Consider the following 22,896-nt stretch of genomic DNA (forward strand, 5'->3'; position numbering starts at 1 on the left):
TTGGGCTAATATGACGATTTACATGATTAACTATAATAAGATGCCTTAAATTCAATCATGTTATTTGGGTACATTTTTCACGCTAATATGCTTTCTGCTTCTGCCCACCAGGGCTTTTTACGCCTGTATCTCAAACTACGAGTATAAATGTATTGTTATTTAGATGACGAGAAGTTCATAAAATGGATAAATTTTGTTTTTTGAAACTCGAGCTACTGTTCAGAATTAATGATACAGTAAAACAAACTCGTTACATTATACCATTGTAAAATGGCGCCCTGATTTTGCAAGCATACTCTTCCGTCAGGCCCATTTCTATTTTACTGAACGCGCATATGTAAAGAGAACATGTTTGTATTGTAAACCACACCGTGAACAAGCTTATTGCGAAACGCGTTGGTGAAGGCTAACACTTTGCCTGGATTAAAACTTTGTCAATAGCATCCCTGGGTGTCCTGGATTTCTTTTCGTTATTTTCGGAAAGCTGCGTCTTGAATATTTGGGGCCACCGGAGCCCATCCAGGACCGCCGTGTTTGAAGCCCCGCACTTCTGGGATTTGTGGATGTGATATATATATATATTCACTGAAAAAACCATAGGTTTCACACATGTTATAGTTAGCGGAAATTTTACTGATAAAAAACCAATGAAATTCCCCCGTTATAGTTACTGCAGGCAACTATAACTCACGCGACCGCAATCCTCTGCTGATGCTAATACTGTATTTAGACACTTATTTGCCCATGTCTTCTTCCATACATTTTTAGCTATACATATATTACAAATATTTTTTTTTCATAAAGACACATATGTCATCAGCAGAAGATTGCGGTCGCGTGAGTTATAGTTGCCTGCAGTAACTATAACGGGGGAATTTCATTGGTTTTTTATCAGTAAAATTTCCGCTAACTATAACATGTGTGAAACCTATGGTTTTTTCAGTGAATTTGCAAGGTTTTTTAAATGCTAATTCCTAACTATAACGTGTGTGAAACCTATGGTTTTTTCAGTGAATTTGTACGGTTTTTTAAATGCTAAGTTACTTTACGCCATTCGTGGCGTGCGCGCCCACTTAACGCAGTTCGTTCTGTGCGCGCACGGTGCGCTTCGCGCACCGTGCGCGCACAGTGAGCACGCGGTGCGCTTCGCGCACCGCGCGCCCACTTTACGCAGTTAGTGCCATGCACGCACGGTGGGCACGCGGTGCGCTACACGCACCGCGTGCCCACGTTACGCTAGATGGGCCATGTACGCACGATGCGCTTCACGCACCGTGCGCACATGGAGGACATATGATGCACTTCGTTTTGAAAGGTAATATTTTAATTTTTCGTATATTTTATAAGCCATGCACAAATGGTGCCCTTCGGGCACCATTTGCACACGGGGTGGAGAGAGTGTGGAGAATTTTTATTTTTATTTTAAAAAATTTTAGTTTTTTTCAGCAGTGATGAGCCATGCACAATTGGTGGCCTTCAACAACCAATTGCACACGGGGTGCAGAGAGTGTGGATGATGTTTTTTTTTTTAATTATTTTTTACCGTACGCGTACGGTAAGCGTAATCGGCGAAATTACCGAAAAAATAAAAATTCAGTTTTTGGCCTTGGAGTATCTTTGGGGACTCCCTCAACATGCCTATGTGTGTGGGAGCTGTCTAAACAGCCCCTTTACATGTTTTTGGGCTTTAAATTTTAAAAATCGCTCTCAGTGCGAGAGAGAAAATGGTGGCCGCAGCTTCCTGGTTTCGGCCGATTCGAATGCTTACTAAGATCTAAGAGCCAATCAGAATCGCGCTCGCGCACGCCACCGTACGCGTACGGTAAGCGTACCGTAAGCGCACCGTAAGCTGGCTCAGATATATATATTGATTTAAAGGCTATTTTCTCAGAATCTACTGAACAGATTTACACCAAACCTACAAAAGGCACTTCCTTGACCTGAGGACTACCTCTCTGCCAAATTTCTAGTAATTCTGTTCAGCCGTTCGGGCTGTAGCCCTGTCTAAAGGTCCTATGGAAAAATGCATGGGAAAAACGCGTTTTGGGACCCCCCTTTTATCTCAGCCCCCGCTTGACGAATCCCCCCGAGACTTTCAGGGTAGGAGCGGAGCGGAGCGCCCCACCTATTTTGAAAAATTCGCGAGGATTCGTCGACCGGCGCAAAAGTTATTTAAAATAGAATGTTGCGGATTTCCTATGGAAACGTGGTCCTAACTATAACTACCTACTGGCGACCGCCAGTAGGTAATATATATATATATATATATATATATATATATATATACATATATACATATATATGTATTTAAAATGTATTAGCAAAACTAATATATTAAACATAAAAAATTATTATAAAACATTTCCCTAAAAATCATACAAACATTTCTAAACCAAAACTGTTAAGAGGAAAAAGAAGAAATACAAACAAACAATATTAAAATAATAAAATATCCGCTCTAAGAAGCGTTGGACTTGGAGGGGTTAGATTTACTTTTGACACTCCAGTATGAGCAACAGTATGCGAAGCACTGGACGTCAGAAGGGGTAACAGTATTATTCGCGCTCAAGTGCAATCAACAATGGGAAAGTGTTGGACTTTGGAGGAGTGAAATTTACTAGTCCCACTCCAGTCTAAGCAATGTTAGGGAAAGCGTTGGACTTTGGAAGGGATACATTTACTATTCCCACTCCACCCTAAGCAACAGTAGGGAGAGCATTGGACTTCAGAGGGATATACTATTCCCTCTACAATATAGACAACAGTAGGGAAAGTGTTGGACTTTGGAAGCGTCAAATTAACTCTTCACACTCCAGTCTAAGCAGCAGAAGTGAAAGTGCAGACTTCAAAGGCATTACTTATAAGAATATAAGACCTGTCCATTTGCTAAAAATATTACAATACCTAATAAAAAATGAATAAATTATGGTACATAGAAAAAAGAATACTATATTCTATAAAACAAATATGAAAACAATCTAAATATAAATTAAAAGTTAAAAAAACTTATAACATTCACTTGCCTAACTACAGTAAAATTCAAAATTTTAAATGAACACAAAATTATTCAATTTAAATTAATAGTAAAAAACAAACAAATTATAAAAACAAAAATCATCCCACGGAATTTTTTTTAAAAACACCAGCAATTGAAATTGAATTAATCAATAATTCACGTAAAAGACAATGATAGTGAATGGCATTTCCGCCATCGGGATTATGATGTAGGTTTCCGACAGGCTTTCCATGTTGGTCTTTCCGACATGAAAGGCCTATCGGAAAGGGACTTTGGGAGACCCTAGGAGGGCCCCTCTTTTTCTGCGATCTCTGGTTGTGGGCCGTGGGGCACCTCTGATGCCCCCCTGTAAATCCCTGCACTGTCGCGGTCCCTGCCACAAAGTGCAGGCATTTACAGAAACTCCCATTTCTCTATGGGAGCTTGTGCTGCGGCCTTGTGCGGTCGCATCGTAATTGCAGTTTGGGACTTCTGACCTGAGGTCAGTCGGTTCTGAAACTGCAGAGATGTCGATCGTAGGCAACTCCGACCGACATAATCAGGCCCTAAATCTTTCTACCCCATTCCCTTTACTAAAAAATGACACTTATATTAAAATAATATACGCATAATAAACATATAAAAATTAAAATACACATAAAAACACTTACAAAATTAAACATTTTGCAAAATTAAGTAATTTACATTATTAATATTCAATGAAATATTTAATTATATTAAATGTACATACATTTTAATTTTCCATAACTCCAAAAATCTTCATTTTAGCTAAATAAGACCTTTAAAAAGCATAAATAAAAGAGTTAATCCATCCTCCAGTCGTTATACAGAAACAAATGAAAAATTGGAGCTATAACCCTTAAAACACAACAACTTAAAAGGAATAATTTGGTAAATATAATGAAACAATGATAAAACATTATAGGTTAACAGATAGGATCCAAGATCTCATCAATGAATTCATTTACATCTAAACTATAAATCGTACTTCAAGGCATGCCATCACATTCAAAAAGACACAGGCAGGAAGCATCCATGTGGCAGAGATCCACAACTTAGAATAAAATGCTAAATAGGTACATCTATGTGATCATCTTTTTACCTGCTTCCTCCAAATATACCAGTCACTACATTAAAAAAGAATTTTGCCACACTGAGAACAATGAATTCATACGTATCATATTTACAATAAAATGCTACATATCAATCAATCAATCAAACAATCAGGGGTTTGTATAGTACGTTTCTCACCCGTGGGGGTCTCAAGGCGTTGAGGTGGGGAGAGCGGCTCCGGATCAGTCGAAGAGCCAGGTCTTGAGGTCCTTCCTGAACGTTTGCAGGGTCGGGGAGCGTCTGATGTTCACAGAGAGCTTGTCCCAGGTCTTGGCCGTGATGTAGGAGAAAGCTCCCCCGCCAGTTCTGTTTCTGCGGATGCGGGGGACAATAGGTTAATGTACTGCTGGGAAACAGATGCAAGCAGAGCTCTTCATGGTAATGAATGAGGAAAAGCATTAGTGTTCCACACAAGGTGCCCCACAACAAAAGGTTCAAATACATCTAATTAAACATACCTCACAGGGCCTAACTGACCCCAAGGCAACTCAGCAGCATATTTCCTGAAACCAGTCCCGAATGCCCCAGATGTCATACCGCACAAGTGGGGTTCAAGCAGGCTGTGTCAGTGTTCCCTGGTGGGCAGGTACTGGGAGTTACGGACGCATTACCTGCTATATTAGGACTAGCCAAACCAGGGAATATTGCATTCTTGTCTTTTTAGGTCTCGGCTAGCGAAGGCTGCGCTTGCGCAGTCTCGCTCGCGAGAGATAATGACTTGGAGAAGAGGGGCTTGAACCCGCCCCTCTTCTCCCCTGTTCTCCATTGGCTGGCCTCTTGAATGCTGGCCATCCATTGGAGAAGAGGTCCGTTACTCCGAACAGGCCCCGTCCTTTTCGGATTCGGGGGCGTGTTTTTTTCAACTTTTCTAATTATCTCCTCCAGCCAATGGCAAGAGGAGAGAAAAGCAAAACACGCCCCCAAATCCGGAAACGCCGCTGCCTTTCTCCGAGGCATTTCTGCTTCGCCTCGGAGAAAGGCGGTGGTGTCTTCCGGTGCCCTCGGCTTGTTAAGATGTACATGCTTGTGCTTGCAGTTTGGCAACATTTCGTCCCATTGGAGTGGTTTGTCGGAAGTTTTTGTAACCACGCCTTTTTTTTAACCTTCAACTTAACTTTTCAACTGGCCCAAAGAACAGAATACCCATTGTTAGGTAAGTGACTGAAGTCCAGGAGAAAAGCGCTCCATCTCTCAGCAGCACTTAGTGAAAATGCATTCTTTCCGTCCCTCCTCTTGTATGAGATGAATAGTTAGATGTTTTTGCCTTTGGTTTGGGTCTTCTAAAGAAGCCAATGGAGGTAATTCGCATCCCTTTCTACCAGGGTGATATTTTATCGGGGAGCCAGCAGGACCTTCCCTTTGTTCATCGCTTAACCTTGCGCTCACTGTCCGCATTTTATCTCTGGGTCTGTATGCTGGGTTAAACAAGATTGCGGCCATGCCCACGTGTTTATGCTGTTGTTGATGTTAAACCGCAGATATCGAACACTTAACAGATTAGCTGGTTTGCTCCTTTCTTCCATCCACAGCGAGAGTAAAGTGCACGGAAGTTCCTTTTCATTTCATGTCATAGTAAGGCCACATCACCTGTGTCGAGTCCTGGATTTGTGTGTGATAGCCTAGTGCATTCTGGGTGTTGTAGTCATGTGTTGCATCCATTGAACTAGGCTAACAAACCTGAAATCACAGATGTATAGATGACACGATCAGGTCCGGGGACAGTGTCTTTAGTTACCAAGATTGAGGCGGCTGGCCCCCCTTGGCACAGGCCGGTGGGCCACGGCCGTAACTGAGGCGGCCACGTGCAAACCATGAATAGGACGAGCTGCACAGGCGTTACTCATACTGAGGGACTGCAGGGTACAGACAGCCCACACACAGACAGAAGAACCTACCAGGCTCACCACTCTCATACTGAGGGTCCCCATACACACTGGGCACTGTGTATGCCCTCTGTGATGACAGCACTCTGATTTTGAAGTATGTTTAATTGGAAGCGCTCTCCTGCTTGATTACCCCCAGTAGGGGGTGGGGAGTCCGTGGAATCTCCTGGGACTTTCACACGCCTCTGCATCTCCCCAGGCCCCTCCTTACCTCGCCCACCCCCAATTTACATTGTGATGCAAACCCCGGCGAACGAAACCACCATTTACGAGCCCGAAACTTCCTAAACTCAAAGCTGGGCGTCCCCGCTGGTGTCCTCTTACAGCTCATGGAGGAGGGGGGTGACTGGACGGTCGAGTCACACTTTGTTCTAGTATAGCACACCGATTGCTATGTTGGCAGTCTCGTAGCGCTGCACATAAAGCTTCAGGAAGTTGCTGTTGCTCCCGCTGTCCCTGCTCTTTAGCTTCCTCTTGGGTCTCCCAGTTTCACCACACGTATATGTGTGTCTCTAGCTCCTTGCTTTATTTGCAATTGTATATAGTGCATACTCGACCCGAATGTATTGGAGCGCTTTAGGTGACTTTTTGTTACCTTACACATAGACATATTCATATATCTGGCATGGGGATTAAATGATTTGCTCAGATCAGGACGCTGAGATAGACTAGAACCTGCGACCGCAGTTCCAAAGGCGACAGCCCTGGCCGTGACGCCAAACCCTCGCCTAGGGCCGCTCTGGAGCTGCAATGACGTCACACCTTGAACTCGTTGTCATTTTTAAGCGACTTCGCTTTGCCTCCTGGGATGCATATGTCAGTCCTGACTCGAAGTTACAATGGTAGACACAAAACTTTGAAAAAATACCTTATCTGGGGCATCTCCCGAAACTACGGAAATTCCACCCCCGTTTCCCTCAGGAAACTCCCTTTGCTGATACCGTGACCGAAGCCTGGCTCCACAGTTTTAAAAATCTGATATATATATTTCTGAACAGTGTCCCTGGTTTCACTTTAAAAAAAAAAAGTAAAATAAAATGAAAAAAATGAAACAGACCTCGCATAATGTGATCTGGTGCTCGCGTAAAGCACTCCAATGCTCTTAGGACATGTTCAAGCTATATAAAACTGACAAAAGGGAAGGGCAAACCTACAAGTCCCAGAATGCAAAGTGCTGTGGGCATAAATGGGCGGGCAAGTTTAAAGTGCCACATATGACATGGGATTACTGAGGTGACGTGCCTAAAAAATGTGGTCTGTAATTTCTCAATAATTTGTACCCCCTCAGCCAGTGCCACCAACTGCTCCAGTCCCTGCCCCTTTTCTTCACCACCTCTGATGGGCTCTTGCAGATGAAAAGAGTCAAACATCCCACCACAAATTAACAGAACAAGCATTTACAATGCAATGGTCTCGGCATTGTTAAAGTTAGAGCTATTGGCATTGCTCATGACATTATTTTTGTTTTTGTTTTTAAAACATCTCTCTCTCTCTCTCACAAAATAAGTGATGGGATATGCTGATGGTAGAAAGTACTCTGGTGGGGGCATCCGTCCAGAGGCTCCCCCACCCATACACGCGTTCACAACCACTCCTACTCACAAGCCCATGCTGTCCGAGCAGAATTAGCTCTTCTGAGTCACTAAATTGCATGTACATTGTGTACTGGTTTGGCAAATCTTGACTCAAAGTGAAATAAGTACTGTAATTAATTTCATTTCCTGGCTCTGTTGTTGTTGCATGCTGTTGTGTTTACATTGTGTCTCTCTTCTTTTTCCTCTTTCATCCAGTGTGAAAGAAGTTCACTGATGATTACCTCATGCAGCACCAGTACAATTTAAGAAATAACCTACTGATATATGTCAAATGTCATATTGCCTAGTGTTAGCACAATGCTCAAACTGAGGCATTACTCTTTGAAAAACAAATAAAGATGATTAAAAACAAAATGAAATCAGAGTAATAGGGGGAAAGAAACACTCTCACGCCGCATTCTTCATACTGTTACGTCACTTTTCCTGCCACTAGTTCAGAACGAATATACTTCAATATCACTCAGGGGCGGCTGGTGACATTTGAAAGTGGCGGGCGTAAAATGATTGCAAAGGAAGCAAATAAACGAAAGGACCGGTTTTTACTACATGAGCAGTCACGAGGGGGGGGGGGGTCGCGAGTGGGGGGTCACGTGCGGGGGTGGGGGGGGGGGGGTCACACGGGAGAATACATTTAAAATTAAGAGGAAAACTTACCTGACCGCCTCTGCTCCTGGTCCGCGTTGGCGCCTCTGTCCTCTTCAAACTGGAACAGCACATCAGCACTGCAGTAGCAACCCCTCAGCCAATCCTGGTGCTGCTGCAGCACCAGTATTGGCTGAGGGCACAGCCTACTCTTTGCCCGCCGCCTGCCCATTAGGAGACCGAGGGGCTCCTAATGGGCATGCGCAAGTCAGTGAAAACACAAGTGCGCATGACTGGGCACAGGCTAAAAATTAGCTCACCATGCCCACTCATGCGCACTTGTGCTGCAGTTCTGTCTGGTCTGACAATGCATGTCAGTCAACATGACACCGGACCGCCCACGGTCCGACGTCATGCTGACTGACATGCATTGTCAGTTCTCCCCACCCTCGGCGTCTCTGAACTTAAGTAAACTAAGTTCAGAGACACCGAGGGAGCTGCGGGTGGGTGCGGGGGGGCAACGCCCCAATGGACGCACCGTGCTGGATATCACCTAAGCTGACATTGCAGCAAGGCTCCAGCTGAAGTTCTTACAGGTTGATTCTCACAGATTCAGAACACCCCTTTATTTGGGATCTGGCAGATTGCCTGTAAAGCTTCCTGTGTGGTCGGGGATATACCTGTGTCACACCGGATATAGACAGCCCACCCGGTCCTGCACTGTTGGAGCCACTACAGGTGGAAATCTAAGAGGATGCTGTTGTGACATACCTCCATTTTCGCGCTGTTATATCTAGTCCTTGTTGACCCACTCCATTATTCGGCAACTTTTATCTCTGAGTCTGAATCTTCTGCCTCACCTACTGTTTCCGGGAACCTCTAACCCTCTGTATCTCTGCCCTTCGGATGGCCTGAATGTGGATCCTGAAAATATGCTTGCAACGTGGAGAGATATTTCCATGTCCAACGTTAAAAATGTGCTTGACGCGTTTGGAGTTCTCAGTGCATGTCGGCTTTTTCAGCATTTTATGCCAAGGACCGCCAAGGTTCACATGGTGGTCTTTCATAGATGTCACTCCTCCAGAAATAGTAGAGGGCCAGCCACCCTAAACTGGTTCAGTCCCAGTTCCACTAGAGTCACGTCCACTTGACCGGTCTTCCCCATGCTGCACCTGGAAGAGCTCGACCATTACAAACTATGATGACAGGGCCTCTGCAAGCATTTGCCAGTGGTCCTGTCAGGGAGCAACCACCTTATTTAGGACCTGATTAAGAGTTTGGAGGACAGGTTAGTCTGTAACAAATGTGAAGGATATCCTGTCCGGATCACACCCTGTGACACTTGTATTAAGGCTGAAAGGATATCTGTCATGTTTGTGACAGTGTAACCCATCCATCAGACTCTAAAACAGTCTCTCAGATTTGGTTGAGGATACTGAAAATTCTCCACTAGAGAATTTGCTGGTGGAGAGTTCTCCAGAAGAGGAAATAGCACTTTTGCAAAATGAAGAATGTTCTTTTACCACCTAATTCAAAATCTGGACCCTGCACCCCATAGCTTTTCAACAAAGTGAGATCACAAAAGCCAGCCAGTTAAGGTATTGTCCATGTCGATGTCTATTAACAGTGAGTCTCAGTTAACCTTTAACATTTTAAGACAGTGGATGTCACCAATTTGTTATTTTTCTGCTTCACATGTATTTTTGCCATCATAATTTAGATTCATGTTAATGTTCTCATAATGCCAGTTATGCTTTATGTCCTTTAAATTCCCCTTTTAACCAATGCAAGTACTGTGATAAATACACCCTTTTGCTTGTTAATATATCTAATTCTGAATTTCTGTTATTTTATTTTCTGAGGTATATTAGTTTATACTACTTTTTTATTCTCATGTTTCCCAAGAGAAGCCATTGGATCAGTCTGCTGCTTAGACCCGAGCACCTAGCTGAAGATCTTAGATGAGCAGCTGGGTAGGCTATCTGCACCAGCCATGCAACTGAGTTTTGGTTTCAGATCACTCCCAGTTCACCCAGTCACCCAGTTATAAGCCATGAAGGTAAACCCTTCATAGGATTGACGATCATAAAAGAGGTTGTTACCAAGAGGACAGTTTTGGAGCTACCTTTTTTCTAGGCATTGGAGGTTCTTCGGTTTGGCAGGCTCAAGAAGGAGCAGATGTGGCATAGTGGCTAGAACTGCTAATCTTGGAACATGGGGAGCCAGCCAGTCTTGAATCCCGGACCTGGCTCAACATCTTGAGATTCTCTTCAAATCACTTCTGGTTTTATTTAGAGTTTGGCGGTTGGGATACTCTGTAAAAATGTGGCATATATCCATCCACTATATTTCAAGTGCATTGTGGCCAATGGCACTTTTAATACAGCAGACAAGATATCCACCGCATTTTAATGGAGTATTGTGTGTAATACTCTAAATAGAGGGAAACGACCTATGCAACGCAGGCTGAGCCACGCGTACCATTTCCCCGCAAGCGTAACCACGCTTGCCTGAACCACGTATCTGCCTTAACCATGCGTGGTTAGGCAGATAGCGCTTTAGTGTTCAGATGGGTGGTGAGAAGCATCGGATCAGGAAGATCCAGACGAGGAGTGGTAAGTAGGGCTGGGCTTAGAGGGGGTTGACTTTAGGGGCGGGTCGGTTTTAGGTCTGAGGGCGATCGGGGTATTGTTTGAAAGGTGAACATGGTTCGGGTTTGGGGTACTTTAAAGTGCTGGCGTGGGGGGAGTTTTTTCATTGGGTGACAAGATTTTAGGCCATAGAGCAGTGGAAGGGGTTGAAGTAGTGTAAAGGACAGCACTAGGATATGTTTTAGGACTCAGGGGAGGGTGGCTGGGGAATGGGTAGTTTATGGTAGGGGGGCAGGGTTTTAGGCCTCAGGGAGAGGGGAGGGGAAGCATTAGTTCTAAGGGCAGAGCGGGTAGGTTTTAGGGCTTGGGGGGGTTGTGGTCGGTTTTGTTTAATGGTGAGAAGGTTGTGGCCTCAGGGCAGTGGAAGTGGTTGGGGTAGTGTAAAGGACAGCTCTAGGGTATGTTTTAGTACTCAGGGCAGGGAGCCTGGGTCTGGGTAGTTACGGTAGGGGCAGGGTTGTGGGCCTCAGGGATGGGGAGGGGAATAAGTAGCTTTCTGGGTAGGGCAGGTAGGTATTAGGGCTCAGGTCATGGTAGTTTTTTTAATGGGACGCGGGGTTTTAGGTGTCAGGGCAGTGGAAGGGGTTGGGGTAGTGTAAAGGACAGCGCTGCGGTATGTTTTAGAACTCAAGGCAGGGGGGCCGGTGTCCGGGTAGTTTACAGTAGGGGGCTGGGATTTAGACCTCAGAGCAGGGGGAAGGAGGAGTTTTAAGCGCAGGGCAGGGCAGGGTATGTTTTAGGCCTCAGTGCAGTGGGGCGAGGTACGGGTTAGGATTTTTACTGCTTAGGGCTGGGGGGGGGTCGGTGTAGTGGTCATCTTTACCATGCATATCCCTTTACTAACCATGCCTTTGCCAGGAAACTGCATAGTAAAGGCATGCATGGGAAAGGGATGCATGGTTTAGACGCATTCATGGTTGAGACAGTGTAGTAGAGGCATGTGTGGTTTAACCATTCGTGCCTCTGCCATACAACCCTAAATAAGACCTTTAATCTACCCGTGCATAAGAAAATGTGTGACGTAGTCTGGTTCTCTTGGGCCAGGTTCGCACTGCAAAATAAACAATCTTTTATTGGTGCTTTTACAAGTACCTGTAAAATATCCTATTCTTGCGTTAGCAAATCAAACATCATCAATATGTAGTTGACTATCAGCCTATGGCCGGATCTGAGCTAAACAGACATTATTGAACAACATCTACAGTAGGTGAAAGGTGGATCCTGCCAGCAAAGAGAGGCTGTAGCCTAACGGCTAGGGCGGCTGACTTTGAAGCTAGGGAACCAGGTTCGAGTCTGGCGTGAGGCCCAAACATCCTGCGATTCTAGGCAACCGTACCTAAAGGTAAGTGATGCAACTGGTGATTATGTAAAGTCTCAAAGACCGTCGCGTGCATCAGTTAAGTGCTACCCACAAAAAAATCTCAGAACAATTAACTGATCGCTGCTGTACACGTTTCATTTCTAACTAATCGGCAAAATTGTAACAACGATGGGTTATTTGAGGTAAGAAAGAATCAAGCCTCGTGAAACCTCAGCGCTAGCACACCCTGGCCATTGGTTCTTTGCTCCAATGACGTCTGCTGTCCCTGTGCCACGCGCACGGCTAAAGATACACAGCGGTCACTGCAAGCAACTTCCTGATGCGCCACCCCAAATGGCCACGAACCAAGTTACCTCAAAAAAGCCTTTGCTGCTAGTGGAAAGGGAGCTATCGAGCTGCAAAAAATATGTTTGTCAGAAGCTCCAAAATATCTTTGCAGCAGAGCTGGCAGCATAATGATTTTTATTGGCCTGTCACTTTTACCTCCACTTAAGGTCACTGTGAAAGTAAACACGCTTTTTGGGTCAGGATAATTTGTTCACGGAGTGCAGTGCAAAAAGAAAGCAAAAGAGGGGAAAAAGAAAGACCAAGACAGAGAGTGAGACGTAATAATAAGAAAAGGCTACGGGCGCAGAGAAAATACCGACAGTCAGGGTCGCGCTGGTTAACCTGGCGGTGCCTGAAGGGTTTTTCTGACACCTCAGTGTGTGGGCAGGTTTTGTGGCTGTTTGTGGGCCTGCTTTATGGTCTGATGAGCCTGTTTTTACTGTGGATTACCCTGAAATTACCACAAACATTACCTGCAGCATACACAAATGCAAGCAGTCTTCCATTCCTTGTGAAACACCTATGCAGTGTGTCTTTGCAAGTACAAAAACTCTCCGATTTGCAAATTTGATACACTTCTAAGCTATCTGACTCGCTAATTCAGCCACTTTTATTTTGGGGCCCGGACTAGTCCGACCCTGACTCACAATGGAAAGAAAATGACAGGAAGGGAAAGACAGAACTGCAAAATAGCAGTTAGAAAAGAAGGGATCAAAGTGGAGACATGATGGAATGAGAAAGAAAACAACACAAAGAAAAACAAAGGGGGAGAGATAATAGTAGATGGAACATTTTGCAGAACTGGCTCGGAGCTAACCGAGAGGAACTGAATAAAAAATAATAGGGTGAGAAGTGTGACACACAAGGAAAGCAAAGCATATACCAGCAAAAATTGACAGAGCCAATAGTTTTGAGTTTGCATAGTGAAAAATGTTTTTGACACAACCTGCAAGAGAGGGACAAACGCAATAAGAAGAGGAGAAGGTCTGTGTGTAACCTGTAGCAGGGCCACTGGAATTATGTAAATTATGCGGCAAGGTTGACTAATTTATGCTCAAGAAAATGGAGCTTATGCAGCATAATGGTGCACATTTTGTGATAGTATTCATTATTTTAATTTTCCATAAGTTAACACAGTCTGGGTAAAGAGTTCAATTCATTAGTTCCAGTGTAACGCCCAGCTACAGCAATAAACAACTGAAAGGTGACCAGTCAGCATTTGCAGGGCCATTCACTGTGGAGAAATGCTCCTGCATATTTTTAGTGCCTTTTGATCCGTTTGTGCAAGTAGCAATTTTTTTGTTTAAATCGACATTTATGCAGTAGATGAAGGATAATGTGGCAAATGTGGCAAAAAAAACATAATTATACGGAAAACAGTACAGCCACAGAATTGCATAATTCATGTGGCCCTGCCTGTAAATCTGTGTGCATTTCTAATGAGGTGTCTATCCTCCATAAGAACAATAATAGTGGGGTATCGCTGTCAGCAAAGTCATATGGTGGAAAAGAGAAATCATGTAAGAAACACGTGGAATATTTACCCTTAAAATTGACATACAGTCACACCCAAGAGCACCCTAACTCCACCCAAAGCTATATTTCCACTCCCTCTACCTGCCCGACTCATATAGCGGGAGCCAGGTTTTTTGCAGTGCGCGTTGTTAATCACGCAGTGTCGAAGGGAGGAAAATGATAATACTTCTGCCGGACACCATGCATAAAAAAAGCTGCACAGGAATCACCACAGACCAAATGAAACTGGATATTGAGCCCTTCATTAGCAGGGCAGGGTGGGGTGTAGTAAACTCCGGCATACAGCCGAACCGAGTTAAGTAAATAAATAAATAAATAAATATAATTTACATTGCGCGTGCTGCATCGCCAATGTAAAACGTTTTATTAATTTATTTATTTACTTAACTCCATTCGGCCGTATGCTGGAGTTTACTACCCCCCCAACCTGCCCCTTCCCCGCCCCGCAGCACTCTCTCAAGGAGCCACCACTGAATGGTGCTCATGTAAAGTGCTCCAATACCTTCTGGTCAAGTTTGCACTGTGTAAAAACGGTATAAAATGCACAAAGAAGTAAAAACAAAGTGTTAACATTAAAAGGTGAGAGAAATAGGTGACTTATTTGTACAAAGTGAAACCAGAAAACCTTGATAATTCGCAACTTCGCCACTATAATCGTGTGATTTTCGGCGCATATTTTATTTCACCCAAACTCCTTTTTCTTCATTATCATGTATGACAGCACTTTCAAAGATGTGAGTTCAGAATATCAGTTGTACAAAAATCTTTTGTGTTTGATTTATTATCTAATTTTGTGGCTCTATAATAATCTGGGCCACCACAGGGTTTACATATCACGTATCTTGCCTTCTTAGTTCACTCATGGCTAAAACTATCACTTTTAATACGTACTTCTCATTGCATGGGTATAATGTGACGTATTAATGACAGGCTTTCACGTGTTAAATAAAATACACTTTTTTGAACTTTTCAGAGACTTAATCATATTTCACATCATATTTGTTGTGTGATTTACATGGCAAACATTTTCTGGGCTCACCTCATGTGCGAGCTCTAGGAGCCAAGCCGGACCCTTGGTTTGGCTCTCCCTGTTAACTTGTTGGCTCACCCACCTAGATCCAAAATGCTCTTCCCAGCCTTTGATGCATTTATTTCTCTGCACGCTTAAAAGACTTTACATTCATCTTGACGTCCTCAATCATGGGGTCTTGCAGCCAAAGCAGGAAGGGAAATGTTGCCTTGGCTGCTAAGATTAGAAAGAGGTTTTACTTTTTAGGTCTCGCCCACGCAACGCGCATGCGCTGCATAGGAAAAAGAACTGTAGCAATCGCTACGGTTTTTATCCCAAAAACGTGCACGCGTTGCATTGCCTTCAATGGCAACACGTGCACGTTTGGCGATTCCCTTGCGGAAGCGAGCTTGACACCATATGTTTGTAATTAACTTGCAAACACATGGTGTCCATGGCTTGCTCCCGCAAGCGAAACACTTTCACTTTTGCCAACACTTTTTTAGGCGCGCACGCTTGTTCTCTCGTGCGTCCGCTCACATTCTCTTTCTCATTATCACACCCTAAACTCGGTTCGCTCTCTTATCGCATTATTTCCTTCCTATCACTGTTACTGTTTCCTTCCCTTTCATCCTCTTCACTTCGTGTTTATTTGTTTCCATTTCTTTATTTTTCTTTCACACTCCAGATCCCCGTTTATTTTCTCTATTTATTTTACAAGGTGAGGCTCTGTCATAAGGCAGTCATGCTCGTAGTCAGTGCTGAAGATAAGGTAAACAAACCAAACCCGTTCCGCACTCCAACGGTAACACCCTGGCTCGGTGTACTGATCAAGACAGTGACGGGGGCACTGACAGACCGGCTCATCTCGGACGCTGCTGCTTTGTCTGCTCGGGGTGAGGCAGGGCTGAGTTTGCCTCTCCTTGGGTGGGCGGGCCTTCGGCGGAGCCGTCAGAGCCAGCCAATAGGGAAGAGCCCCAAAGAGAGCCGTAGAGCCGGGATACACATTTTCCCTGGGATACCAAATATCCTCTGCGCGAGGTGAAAGGTGCTGCTGAAGTGAAGTTTCAGGAAGGTCGTGTAGTCCGCCAGCATCAGTGGCAGCAGCATCGATGTGGCGGAGCCCAGCAGCAAGTCCCCGCCGCCCTGCCTGCCTCCCCAGCTCCCGCCTTTGCCCCAGCCGCAGTCCCCGGCAGTGACATCCGCCGCTTCCGGGTGGCCCATCTGCAGGGATGACTATGAGCTGCAAGAGATGATCGGTGAGTCCTGATGCACTAGGGGTGCTGCCACCTGCAGAGGCTTAGGGCCTACCGGCATCCCCGGAGCCTAAAGGGTGAGGCACTGCAGATGCATGCGGAAGCTGAGGCGCTGTGAGAAGCAGATGGCTCCCCTTGAACCGGGGTCAGGTTCCTGCTTGATCAGCAGAGGACTGAGAGCATCACGACTTGTGCCAGCCCCTCCCCGGAGCCCAAGCCCTGGCTCCCGTGCATACCCCGTGAAGGAAATGATGACCTGTGCCCAGGGGCATCTGTTTGCTTGTGTAGGCGCGTTCCCTGCTTCTCTGCCACTTGTTATTGATAGGCCAATGGTACTGACGAACAGAGCTTCTCAGTAAGGACGTGCTCTCGTCCACAATGGTCCTGGCACTCACCGTAACTCTGCAGAGGCCTCTGTGCAGGTTTTTTCCCTTCACCATTTCCATTTGTGCCGTGCAGGATAAGCAGTTTGTTCTACTCTCCCATACAAGTGTGCCGGCGGACAGGCCATTTGATGAAGTCCCAACAGCCTCATGCCCATCCTTCCTCCCGCAGCAGCCCACTGTCCCACCTTGCTCTGCCCTGCTGCAGCAGCCCACTGTCCCAGCTCGCTCTCCCCTCCTGCACCAGCACACTGTCCCAGCTCGCTCTGCCTTCCTGCACCAGCCCACTGTCCCAGCTTGCTCTCCCCCTACTGTAGCAGCCCACTGTCCCAGCTCGCTCTCCCCTCCTGGACCAGACCACTGTCCCAGTTCGCTCTACCCTCCTGCAGCAGCCCACTGTCCCAGTTCGCTCTCCCCTCATGCAGAAGCCCACTGTCCCCGCTCGCTCTCCCCTCCTGCAGCAGCCCACTGTCCCAGTTCGCTCTCCCCTCACGCAGCAGCCCTCTATCCCAGCTCGCTCTCCCCTCCTGCAGCAGCCCACTGTCCCAATTCGCTCTGCCCTACTGCAGTAGCCCGCACACGGTCTGCTCCCCTCAGCCATAGGAACCGGATTCAGAGAGTTATTGGGACAGCCTGGACCGCATGACCCAATTTTGACTTTAAATCAGAAACATTTACAGGTAGGAGAAGAAAACGACAAGCTTAGCACTTTTGAAATGTAAGCAATTATATCCATTTTAAGATTAGACAATGCTGTCACTTCATTGCCATATCCCTTCTCCTGTCCTTTCTGCAGATACAGTGTGCACACAACTCTTACACTGCCCCCCCTCGACACCCTGCTGTTTCTGATTATCAGTGCTGGCTAAAGATTTTTGCAAGGGGTGGGGTGTAATACTTGGCCTGAATTCCAGAAAAAAAATGAATAAACAGAATTCTTGTAGGTGGTTTCGTGGAGAGTAGGCTTCTCCCCTGAGAATATTTGAAAAATGTGGTGGCAAATTTGCTAAAACACCACAGACCTCGAAAGGCCATTCATGAAATATGCCAGCACTTTCATGGTGTGCCAGGGAAGCCTGGCTTTTCCTAGAAGTAGAGCCCAATTTTAAATAAGATGTCATAAATTAACAAGCATTGGCATAGCCAACAGGTCTTGCCTTTGGGACCTTATAAGTATTTAATTATGCAGCACAATATCCTTGGTGCAACATCAACTGTTGCATGGCTAAACACTTATTATGTACCAAAGGCATGACCTATTGGCTATGCCAATGCTTGTTTGCCTTTTGCCTCTTTTCTAACCTGGGAGGGATCCCATGAAAGATACAGAGAAAAAAAGCATGGACATCAATTAGGAGTCCAAAGCGGTACAAAAGGGGGTGGCGATGGACGGAGCATCAGAACCAATCAAACACTCACACCCAGTCATCAGATCTGGGTTTGATCCATCACCGTTCTTTAGCCCACTCTGCCACCCCAGTTCAGACATGGCCATATGCAAATCAGTCTGACCCTGTGCCTCGTGGGAACAGTCCAGCCCGAACTGCAACGCCATGCCTTCCCTGGACCGGAAACAAGCTTCCTAGGACCGGTTTCTGGCATTTCAGCCGTCTTCAGCCAGGCTTGCTTGAATCCAGTGGCAAAGTGAGCAAGGGACTCACGTTCTGATGCTCCGTCCATCAACACCCCCTTTTGTACCGCTTTGTTCGCCATAAGTTGGCAGGGTATGCTCAGACGTGAGTCCCTTGCTCCCTTTGCCACTGGATTCAAGCAAGCCTGGCTGAAGACAGCTGAAATGCCAAAACCGGTCCTAGGAAGCTTGTTTCCGTTCCAGGGAAGGCATGGCTTGGCAGTTCGGGCTGGACTGTTCCCATGAGGCATAGGGTCAGACTGATTTGCATATGGCCATGTCTGAACTGGGGTGGCAGAGTGGGCTAAAGAACGGTGATGGATCAAACCCAGATCTGTTGACTGGGTGTGAGTGTTTGATTGGTTCTGATGCTCCGTCCATCACCACCCCCTTTTGTACCGCTTTGTTCGCCATAAGTTGGCAGGGTATGCTCAGACGTGAGTCCCTTGCTCACTTTGCCACTGGATTCAAGCAAGCCTGGCTGAAGACGGCTGAAATGCCAGAAACCAGTCCTAGGAAGCTTGTTTCCGGTCCAGGGAAGGCATGGCTTGGCAGTTCGGGCTGGACTGTTCCCATGAGGCACAGGGTCAGACTGATTTGCATATGGCCATGTCTGAACTGGGGTGGCAGAGTGGGCTAAAGAACGGTGATGGATCAAACCCAGATCTGTTGACTGGGTGTGAGTGTTTGATTGGTTCTGATGCTCCGTCCATCACCACCCCCTTTTGTACCGCAGCAATTAGGGGTCGCCAGGGGTCACAAATACGACACCTGGTTTGCCCATTGGGAGCCTTTGTCACTGCCTTTGTGTCCCGGGACTCACAGGTGGAAAATCAGTGTCAAGAACAGAGGGGCAGCTCCGCATTCCTTATTTTCTGCCCTTTTTTTCATTTCAATGTGAGTGCATAATATTCACTGTTAGTGTAATAAAAAAATGGAGTACACTGCATGGGCCCGATTCACAGAACTAACTTAAGACAAAATCCTAAACTTACTACCATTTTGGTATTCACAGAAGGCACTTACTCATTTTGGTATTCACAGAAGGCACTTACTCATTTCGGTATTCACAGAAGTTAGGAGTCCTAACTTTAGGACTCCTAAATGCCTTCTGTGAATACCGAAAGTCTTAAAATTAGGATTTTTCTCAGTTTAGTAGTAGTATAGTTAGGACTCCTAACTTTAGGACTCCTAAATGCCTTCTGTGAATACCGAAAGTCTTAAAATTAGGATTTTTCTCAATTTAGTAGTCCTAAGTTTAGGACTCCTAACTTTAGGACTCCTAAATGCCTTCTGTGAATACCGAAAGCCTTAAAATTAGGATTTTTCTCAGTTTAGTAGTAGTATAGTTAGGACTCCTAACTTTAGGATTCCTAAATGCCTTCTGTGAATACCGAAAGTCTTAAAATTGGGATTTTTCTCAATTTAGTAGTCCTAAATTTAGATTTAGGACTACTAAATTGAGAAAAATCCTAATTTTAAGACTTTCGGTATTCACAGAAGGCATTTAGGAGTCCTAAAGTTAGGAGTCCTAACTATACTACTACTAAACTGAGAAAAATCCTAATTTTAAGACTTTCGGTATTCACAGAAGGCATTTAGGAGTCCTAAAGTTAGGACTCCTAACTTCTGTGAATACCGAAATGAGTAAGTGCCTTCTGTGAATACCAAAATGGTAGTAAGTTTAGGATTTTGTCTTAAGTTAGTTCTGTGAATCGGGCCCTATGTGTGTTTTGTGTATGCGTCAGTCTGCTTATGTGTGACAGGGAGTATGTATATGTGAGCATGTGTGTCTGTATGTGTAAGCATGTGTGTACTCTGAAGTATAGGTTTTGTACTGGAAGGGATTCCTTCCAGAACAAAAACAATGCCTAATGGCGTTTCCCACTTTGAATGTGTGCTGTACAATGCAGCACAGATAGACATTTGGAAAATGAGGAGTAAAGAAAACATTTCTCCTTGCTACACCTGCCTCAAGGAGGAGGCATAAGATTTTGGTGCAAATTCCTGTCTACCAGTGTTTGTAGATAGGGATTTACATCAAAATCCATGAATGGTTCCATGGGAACGCCACCGTGATGCATAGCAGTGCATAGAGCAACTTTGTATTACTTTGAGATAGTATCCAACACATATCCTGATCTGCATTGGATAGTAATTCCCACCCCAATGCTTTGCCCCAGGCTTGCTTCACAAAAGTGATGAAGGCAGGAATGTGAGTATGAGCAAGAATGTGATGTGATGCTTATGAGTTTGGTGTTGGCCTGGCATACTGAAGGGAATTATTGTCTTATAGAGACACCCAAGGTAAAATACTGGGGCTGTCACACTTTCAGCAATACTTAGCATGACAGAGACATGACAAAATACTGGCACTGGCACAAAGGGGTAGTTCTTGGCATAAAGGGCACTAATGGAAGATATCATTTGTGGCATATAGAGCACCTATAGAAATTTGCTGCCATACTTAAAATTCTTGGAATGCAGACACCAGTGTCAAAATGCTGATACTAGCATTCTTATCACATTAAATGTATATATATTTTCATGTATTAATCTTGTCTTGAGAACATTAGGATGTATTATATCTGTGATTTGTAAATATTGTAATGTGTGTCTACACTGTCTGTGAAAAACGATAATAAGGTGTATGTTTTAAATGTTTAAAAAAGGAAAAAACTCAATGAAAAGAAGAGCTTTATATAAAAAAAACAAGCTCAGAGTTAATATATATGACTTCTGATGGTATTAAGATTATTGTTTGATTTGTGGTGAGAGAGGTATCTTCTGTTATATTAGTTGGTACAAGCATTCTTGGCATAAATATGGGCAAACTGGCATCTTGGAGGGTGGCAATCAAGAGAGAATGCTGGGCCTGACATCCTGAGGTAGTTTATGAAATAAGGGTCACTGTGGACAGCATAAATTGCAAAATTATGGCACTGGCATATTTTATGTTATTTTTGTCGTAAGGGGGAACTCATGGAATATGAGGTCACCCATTACAAAACTGCTAGCCCTGGCAAAAATTAGATTGTTTTTAAAATGCACTATTTCACCCCATTCTTTTCAGATTTGTCTCGTGGGGAGAAACGCCCTAGTAGGAGTCTGGCTTACTAGCTTTGCCTGCCCACTACAATTCAGGACAATTATTATGCCTCAGAACTTTCAAAGATCAAATCAGCAGCATAACATAGGCTGTATCTAAAATAGACATTGGTCTGTGTTATGCTGCTATACTAATTATGCAGTTATTATGGAACGTCAGTGATGTCTATTATTGTGATGTTAGGTTCATGTGACATGCCTTCCTGAAAAAAATCAGGGACAAGGGTCACATGATGTTGCTTCCTGTGATTACATTAAGGTCAAAGGGTGCATGCATGATGTCACTTTCGCTACACCTGGAAATTTGGTGAATTGACGCCCTCGGGAAAGAGCACAGCGGATTGTCCCCTTAGTTGCTCATCTTTCAGAGGTAATGAAACAAGAGACTTGACTTGACCATACCATATGACTCCACTACCTCCTGAGTCCACCTTCCTCAAGAATAAGCTTATTTCCTTGCAGGTGGCGCCTCCTGCTCTGCTGCCATTTTGTGATTTTCTCTGTTGTGGCTTCCTGTCTTGAAAAGGCTTCTCTCCTGGGCCTTGTCTTATACTCAGGTTGTGCTGGTACCGCCCTGTGGGTGCTTTACGATGATTGTTTACCATTTGCCTTGAAATCAGTCTTTTTTCTGGGTCTGTGTACTGGATCATTGTTGTACCCCCTTCCAGGCTTAGTTTGGACCTAAATTCAGATTGGGCTTTCGTTTCAGTGGCCAGTGTGCTCGAGTTCCTGTCCGAGTCATGCAGCCTCTGTTAGGTCATCATTTACTATGCTTTAAAAGCTAATACAATTTAATATATAATGAAAGGTGTGTTAATGAATGCACAATTTTTGCCATTTTTTTCCCCACATTTTCTTGGGGGGTGGCCTCTTCTGGCCAATCACACTCGCTCGCTACGCACTGTACGGGGCTGGTCTGACTAAATTTGCCCGGACTGCTTTGGGTTCCCAGTCCAGCCCTGCTCTGTTGTCTTCCATCAACGATTATAAATGTATGTGGTCAGACGACCATAATTTGAAAAATCCTAACCATCAGTACAGCACACGGTTTGTGCAATAGTTTTCAACTTGAATGTTCCTTCCTAAATCAGGTTAATACAAAATAGCAATCACATGGCAGAATATAAACAGTAAAAAAACGGAAATGTTGCAAGACAATGTTCCCCTGTATCCCACAATCTCCCCTACCCTTTCTCCACCCCCACAAACCATCAAAAACATATTATTTTTGCATTTGTGCAGGCTTGTCCACCCGGTGAAGTGCAGCCTGGTGTCTGACACGAGACAACACTTGTGATGAGCGTGCCTGGTCTCCAGCGCCAAAGGCAGAAAAAACATGAACATACTGGAAATTCTGGTTTGGCCAGTACCAAGATGAAATGAATACGGGATACAGTGTTCTCTAACAAGAGCGCAATTTCCCCTGAGGCTGGGCGAGATGCTGTTGATAAGTATGTGATCATAAGGGGAGTTTACATGTGTGGCC

Source organism: Triturus cristatus, chromosome 9 (assembly GCF_964204655.1).
Source record: "Triturus cristatus chromosome 9, aTriCri1.1, whole genome shotgun sequence".
In the NCBI taxonomy this organism is placed as follows: domain Eukaryota; kingdom Metazoa; phylum Chordata; class Amphibia; order Caudata; family Salamandridae; genus Triturus; species Triturus cristatus.